General features: G+C 45.0%; 1 protein-coding gene across 14 annotated transcripts in view; it reads right to left on the minus strand.

The window, feature by feature from the left end:
* The window catches only part of LOC131685024 (protein groucho), a 518,750-nt gene extending 513,136 nt beyond the window's left edge, over positions 1–5,614 (minus strand). For all 14 annotated transcript variants that reach the window (XM_058968368.1, XM_058968365.1, XM_058968364.1 and 11 more), the window contains exon 1: positions 4,997–5,614. The gene's annotated coding sequence lies outside the window, so the exon portion shown is untranslated. The remainder of the gene's footprint in view (positions 1–4,996) is intronic.
* Between the last annotated feature and the right edge of the window lie 2,761 nt (positions 5,615–8,375).

Genomic DNA, 8,375 nt, shown 5'->3' on the forward strand with positions numbered 1-8,375 from the left:
TGGAATTAAGAGGTCTCTAGACACATCCGCTGAATAAGGGTATCAGAGGTTGTGTCCCAGCCACAGACGTCAAGCATTGCTCTTCTTTCGACGTCGAAGCGAGGACATACGAACAGTATGTGCTCGGCAGTTTCATCGACACCTAGGCAGTCAAGGCAGACGGGGACCTCCGCGTACCCGAACCTGTGGAGGTACTGTCGGAAGCAGCCATGGCCTAACAGGAATTGTGTCCGATTAAAGTGAACTTCCCCATGGGGTCTACCCACCAAGCTCGATATGTTAGGTATCAGCCGGTGGGTTCACCTACTTTTCGAGGAGTTAGCCCACTCACGCTGCCATCTGGTGACCGAAGCCACCTGGTGCGCTCGCGGGCTCCTCTATTGCCACGTAGCTCAAAGCACTCCTCATCTTCCCAGATGGCCAGCCCGACTGGCATCATACTCGCTATCACGCAGGATGCATCGTCTGGTACCGTGCGGTAAGCAGATATCACTCTGAGGCACATCACGCGGTAGGTGCTCTCCAGTTTCTGCAGGTTACCCTCAGTGCGCTTGACCATGACGGGCCACCGTACCTGAGGATAGATACGGCAACGCCTGCCAGTAGCCTACATCTACTGGCGCACACCTTTGAGCTGTTGAACATCATCCTCGATAATGCCGCAACTGCAACCGAAGCTCTCTTGCACGTATAGTCGACATGGCTGCCGAAGGTCAGTTCGTCGTCTATGATAACTCCAAGAGACTTCAGACTCCGCTGTGAAGTGATCACGACTTCTCCCACATGGATAACTGCATGCTGTGCCGACTTTCGGTTGTTGACGATAACTACCTCCGTCTTATGCTGAGCGAGTTCCATGCCTCTCGCGCTCATCCATTCCTCCACCGTGTTGATCGCGTGTTCTGCGGTAAGTTCTACCCCAGGGATTGACTCCCCATAGACCTCCAAGGTTACGTCGTCGGCAAAGCCGACGATCTTGACCCCAGGAGGGAACTTCAGTCTCAGAACCCCGTCATACATGAGGTTCCATAATACCGGGCCTAGGATCGAGCTCTGCGGGAATAGGAATAGGCGGTAATAGGAACCTTTTTCTGACCGGCATCGGTCTCGTATAGCAGTACGCGGTTCAGGAAGTAACTTTCCAGGATCCGATACAGATCCATCGGTAGACTAAGCCGGTGTAACGAGAGCGCGATGGCATCCCAGCTTGCGCTATTGAATGCGTTCTTCACGTCAAGTGTCACTAACGCACAGTATTGAATGCCTCGCCTTTTCCGTTGGATCGCTATCTCGACAGTCTTTATCACTGAGTTGATAGCGTCCACCGTGGACTTAGCCTTTCGAAAACCAAACTGGGCGCTTGACAGGCCGTCCGTAGCTTCTGAGTACGGGGTTAGCCTGTTGAGGATGTTTCTTTCAAGCAATTTTTCAGTCGTGTCGATCAGACATATTGGTCTGCACGCCGATGGGTCGCCTGGCGGCTTCTCGGGCTTCGGCAACAGCACCAATTTCTGCCTTTTCCATCTATCGGGGAAGCGGCACTCGTCAAGGCATCTCTGCATAGCTAGCCTGAACATGTTCGGGTTCGCTATGAACGCCGCCTTGAGAGCGCTGTGTGGGACTCCATCCGGCCCTGGAACTTTGCTCATTGCTAGGGATTTAACCACTGCGAGTAGTTCTTCATTCGTCACCGGAGCAACCATTTCTGCCGCGCCCACACTGTCTCGTGGTGCAGGTGGCCAGGGGATTGTACCTCGTGACGGGAAGAGTACTTCGATAATCGTCGCCAACAGGTCCGGAGACCGTTCTGGGGGTGGAGAGCCCCCTTTGGTCTTGTCCATCACGATTCTGTAGACGTCACCCCACGGATTCGCGTTGGCACTCTCACACAGGTTGTCGAAACACACTATCTTGCTGCTTTTAATGGCCTTGTTAAGGGCCAATTTCGCAGCTACAGAGGTTCTCTCTTGCATCCTCGGTGCGGGCTCTTTGCATCCTACGTCTAGCTCTGAGGCAGGCTGATCGTAGAGCTGCAATCTCGGCACTCGACCAGTATACCGGGCGTCTGCCGTTTCTTGGCAGGGTTTTCCTCGACATAGTGGCGTCACACGTGCGTGATAGGACGGCTACCAGCGCATCCCCGCTTAGACTGTCGGTGTTGGCCTCCAGTCCCAGGGCCGAGGTGAACAGTGGCCTACATGTATCTGGCAATGTTGCCACCATCGTGTTCTGGCAGTTTTTCCAGTAGAACTACGTTGATAACGGTGAATCGACGTTGATACTCGTTATTGAACATTAAGTCTGAGCTGTTGTGGTGATGGCATAGGTCCGACAGAGCGGAGCGATAGTAGGTTCGAAATTTTTCATGGCAGATATAAGCAGGCCCAACCATCTCCTAAGAAATGCATCGCTCTGACCTAAACCTGGCCATAACACTTCAGGACACAGTTCACTCGAATCAAGAACTTAACTAGATGTTCCGGCTTCATGCTGGTGTACCGTATTCGGGGGGTCTACAAGAACCCGAGGTACTTGTATGATTTACCACGAATCTTATCCCAATTTATCTCGCTCGATGTTCACACATTCCGGCTTCGTCCCGTCAGCATTTGGCACTTGACCGAGGCACCAGTTTAACACGGAAATTGGAAACACTACTTTTGATCACACCTAAACGGATTGTACCTTGCGACGTCCTCCAAATGAAGTCCTGTTTGCTGAAGAGACATATTGAAATCGAGCCTTTATGATTACACCTGATTGTTCTGTAATGTAAGAATAGATCTTGAGCTCGTTAAGTAAAAGGTCACCTCCTGAACTTCGCTTTTACCGTACCTTATCTAGATTGAGCGTCTTGCTGAGATTGCAGACCAAATCAGAGCTGGCTGCAGGCAATGCTGACGATTCATACCATTGGGTCTTCTTCACCACAAAACTACTGTAATACCACAAAAGTTATGGAGATTCGTTTCGAGCTCCTCTCATTAGAATTCGACACTTTGAACCGGACTAAGCTAGCGCCAAAATGACGCTAGCTCCAAAAAAACGAAGACGCAACAAGTGTTCCTATGCAAACAACTAGTCAAGCGTGATGTCCCGCAAAGCTGATGGGACCGGTGAAATCGAAACATGGTTCGACTTAGCAAGCCAATGCAATGTGCATTATGCCATATCTCTCCCTTAAGAGAAACATTTGGATGAAAGCCTACTTAGAGCCGGCCGGTAGTGTCGTCCACCTCTCCATTACGAGCCGCGGAAATATCACGACTATCTACTTGGTACATCTTTAATACCTTGATGAGAAGTGCTTATATCATGTGGTCGGTGTTAAGTCAGACCGGACCAAGTCGCAAAACATCAAAAAACGAGATAACGATATCACCGGATAAAGAATTGCTTCAGCTACATTTGACTTTCGCCAGTTTTGAAATAACTAACCACAAACAAAAATTATTGCAAAAAATAATTTCCGATTATAACGTAGAGGATGCTGCGATTCAAACTTTAAACCCGTTTTTCTCGAAATCAATATTTTGTCACTTAGTCCGGTCTGACTTAACACCGACCATGTCTTCTTGCATTGTCGATATAGACCAAACTAAGCTTCCTCCACACCCCGCGTGCCCAACAATGGCTGCGTTGATTATAGTTTGACCTTTTCAGCTCCCCGCAACAGTAGATAATGTCCAATCATTAATCGTAGCCGATGCTCCGACTGACAATCAACTCTTCCTCTCATGAAAATGTTCGCGATGACAGTTAAAAACTTGCCCTTCAGCAAGAGTTTCTGCTCGTATGTGACTAGCGACCACTCGTAAATCTCCGTTTCCGTTAGCGATGCGCGGTTCCACACCACCTCCGTCTTGACGGGTCCGCGCCAAACCGCGCAGGGATGTATACACAATTCCGCTGCTAATCATCCTTGGCCAAATGCCCCGGGACCGACGAGAGCGTTCAGTTTTCACATTCCGATGGCCTACACTGACGATGATGAGCATGTTTTCTGTTATTGTTCAATCAATCAATTCGATTCCCATCAAGCCAAACCGTAGCAAGCAGAAGTGCAGATATCGATGAACGGCTTCCCATCAGCATCACACGACTCCGCTCCGCACATTAAAATACGACGTAGTGTTGGTTGGTTGGTTGGTTAGCTGGTACCTCTCTTTCACGCCCACTTACACCTATAACACTCATTCATTCAGCGCGGCCGAACCATTTAACGGAGCGTAGAACCCGTCGGCGCTTGGCAGGCGCGCGGGTCGGCTGTCGATCCAAACCTCTTCACATTTAGACGCTTGCTTCGTTTTTTTTTGTTCCTTCCTTCCTACCAGCGCCAGTCACTGGCACTTTCGAGAAGTCATGTTTCATTTCACACTCAAGTGTGCCGAATCCTTCCGTTGTTGGCTTCCTCCTCGCTTGTCCGTGACAAGCTGGCAGTCTTGATCTCATGTTTGTTTTCTTTAGCCTCTCGTCAAAATTAGAATTTCAAAAATGAGAACGAAACCGCTAATTTGACACAGTGCTAATATCTTGCGCTGTGTTTATCCATTCCTATGGTAAAAATGTGTGACTTTTAAATTAGCATTTTTGTGCTCCATTCGTTAATTTGGGTTGATGAATAGCTCAACTTTCGGCTCTAAGGTCGCATACTACTGTCACGGACGCCAATATTCGTTACAATAAAGGCAATAAAGCAACCGCACACACGATTTATTTTAATTACCTAATTGAGAGAGAGAGAGGAAGAGGGCGCTCCCTCGGCACCGATGAAAACCAATTAGCGCGATAATTTCCTCTCCCTCTTAACACAAACGGGAAAACAATAGCACTAAGCGAGAGGAAGCCTGAACTCTGATGAGTTCACGTGCTCATTTACACCACACTCTCAGCTCCACAGCACAAAAACACAACATTCCGCACCTCCCCGCAAACTATGATGATAAATCGGAACAAAAAAGTGTGAACAAGTTCCAATATGTTAAATGCTTCTCACCTCTCTCCGCCGCTCTAGTAACCACGAAAATTACTCTCACCACTCAGTTCACCACACAGCACGGCGCTTTTAAAATGTCGTCACGAAGAGTTGAGAAAAAAATCACAAGTCACAACACACCCCACCCGATGAGACTGTCGCGCTCTCCTCGACCGATCCGAAATGATATATGGTGAGCAAAACTAACGCCTCTACTCAAAAAGAAGACGCATTTTTGCGCATTTGAATGATAATCGCAACCGCACCAGCCGAGGAGTAATCCACCGTGGAATTCACACCATTTGACACTCGGTCATTTGCCTGACGGAATGAAAACACCGCGCACGTATGTATATAATTGGCACTCCACTCAAATCACGAGGGGCACCTCACCTTGGCACGACACACGAGCACCTTCTGTGTACAACACACAGAAGAAAAAAAACCTTCAATAACGGACCGCAAACGGAGTTTTAACTGTCGTGACAGAGAAACAACAATAAAAACAACAACAACAAATGCGCACAGATGTGATTGCGTGTCTCTTGCGATACAGAAACTCCGACGTCCGACCGGAACAATATTCGACGAGAGTCAAAACAGAAGCAAAAATTCAACAATCTTGCAGCTCCGATGGGTTCCACAGTGCGACTGACTGACTAGAGCGCCGAGAGAAGCGGCCATTCGGGTGTATCACACACCAACCAATGCTCGGCGGATTCTCTTGTTTTGGCTGCCTGCAGGCAGCAGAGAGGCCAGATTGCTCGTGAGAAAGACAGAGGCTTGAAATGATGTTGATCATCGGAGTGTTTTCTAACCTGACAGAAGTAGGCTGGAAAGAACAAATGTAGCTGGCAAGATGGATCAACAAAAAAAAAAGATTTTTATTTGCTTTTCTACGAAAATGTAAACACATCCTTGTTTGACACTACCAGCACTGCTTGACAATGGTTTTAACCACATGAGTTAGCATCTTTGACAGTTAACCCAGCGAAAGGAGCCACCTAATGCACCTATGAAAAAATTTAATTTTAAATAAACTACGTACAAGTAAGTGAAAACAAGTTCGACTTCATATCTTGGACGCCAGCTGCTTTGGAAGAAAAACCTAAAATGGCATATGCCTTATTGACCAATTTACAGATTATAATGGTGTTGAGATACTAATTGCTTGGTTGTTGGATGATCTCCAAGGTAATTCTCGACGAACATAATTTGGGCGTAAAAGCCAACTGTCAAAATTCACTTTAAGTGAAAATTCCGGACAAACCGTTACTCGCCAATCACAGATCTAAGTAGTAATCAAAAGAAAAAAGTTTTCCCATTCATTAACTGATGTAAACTATATTCGGCCAGTAGTGGTTTGTCCGGAATTTCCATTTAAAGAGAATTTTGACAGTTGGCTTTTGCGCCGTAATCATATGTGTGTCGAAAATTATATACAGATTTATTAGATTTTGTTTTTTTGATTTTCTACACAAATTTTTTTTTAAATTTACAGGTTGCTTTCAAGCATACTCAATTATTTTAAAACTTTATTGTTTTTTAATTTAAAGCTAAAGAATACAAAACTGAATTCACCGTTCAAACTGACAAGCGGGTATATGTTAACGTGTTCGTTCGACGTTTTTTTTTCAAGTGGGAAATATAACACTTGCACCCACACCACATTATCTGGCACTTTTGCGTACCGCTTCTTGTTTGAAATCTTAAACATAAGTCACATTTGCAATCTACCTATTACCGCACTAACTTGTACAACATGTGCCAGATATTCATACTTGACGTATCTGGCAGCCCTGCTATTAACACGAGAGTGCCGTGGTGAATTCAGAATGAGAGCTCACGTGTTGTAATTCTCGCTGTGGTGTAATTTATCGAACCATTTATTTAGGACCTATAAAAACATAATATTCATGACATATTGTAATGTATCTATTGATACATAAAAGAAAATAATCTATTCAAATTGATATCGATTTAAATTTATCGAAATGGTCACTCAACAACATCTGCATGGGCTGGCAGACCGCTGTAGACCGACCGAAGGTATGTGTGAAAGAGCGAATAACGAATTGTTGGTAAACAGAGAGGAACAAAAATGGCCGACTGAGCGATATGTGAGAGCGGCTATATGAGGTGTATTGCATTGCATCTCACAGAATGAGTGGGGTGTAAGCGAAAACCCTCCAAGAAAATTTCGTTCGACCGACCACCTTCGTCGATCCAATTCTTTAGGTGTTAGGCCAAATTGTACAACAGGCGGCAAATGTAGTAATCGCATTGGTCGGTTTTGAAACATTTCGTTGGGCGTTGAATGGGAGGCTTACTGATGAGATGATTTAAGTACGATTTATATGATACATCAGCTACCGTCACGATAAATTAAATGCATTTCTTTAATTTGGCGTTGTTTATGTTAAAGGCTCGCACAGAGTGAAGCCAAATCTACCTATCGAACAATCACATAGCTATCTATCGTGCAAATTAATCAAACATTCTTCTTTTGGAGAACATACCAGAAAAGTTTTAGTGTTGAGAAAAACAATATCATGGTGAAATATTTCAATCGACTAAACAAGACACTGCATTCAGTTTATTATACTTGTTTTGTAACAATTTAAAATAAATTACATGGAATAGTATTATGAATAAAGTACTATAGGCCACGAAACAGTAGGTTTTCAATTGACTAATCCGTGTGCAGTTGTGTAAGTGAGAGATTGAGGTTAAATCGGGTGGAATTTTTGCCAAATGAGGATAACCAGATGGCGAAAGTGTAAACATCGCGTTATATGTTTGTTGTCTATACACATTGCAACTGTGTTGGTATCCTAGACGTCAAATAAGTCAATTCACTCCATATTAATTTATTGTGTAACTCGGTTGAAGTTGCTCAAAGTTCCCAGTCAAAAAGGGCAAGTTGCTGGCTAGCGGGGGACTATTTGCCAACTCGGATGCGCTAATTGCCCTACAATTTGCCAGCAATTTGCTGGCAATTAGGGGGCTATTTTATATGCAACATTTGGGCGATTTGCCGCCTACATTTTTTTGCCGCTCTACCCGCCCTTAAATCGCCCAGGGAACGCGCCATTTAATCGCCCTTAATTGCCTGATATGAAAATTAAAAATAATTATTTTCGGATTCACTATCTACTCACATAAATTTATCACTACACTAGGTAATCACCACCAGACTATAGGAAGAATCGATGGTGAAATTCGTATTGCACACCAAAACTTACCACAATCTGACTTTCATTTAGACTCAGAGATCTTGTTCCACTATACTTACACACGATTCCACAATTTTCCACATTCGTTGGCTAAATTAAGTGCACCAAACAAACAAAATACAAGCGGGAACACGCCAATTGTTTAAAAAAAAAACAATTTTAAA

The sequence above is a fragment of the Topomyia yanbarensis genome, chromosome 2 (assembly GCF_030247195.1).
Source record: "Topomyia yanbarensis strain Yona2022 chromosome 2, ASM3024719v1, whole genome shotgun sequence".
Taxonomy (NCBI): Eukaryota; Metazoa; Arthropoda; class Insecta; order Diptera; family Culicidae; genus Topomyia; species Topomyia yanbarensis.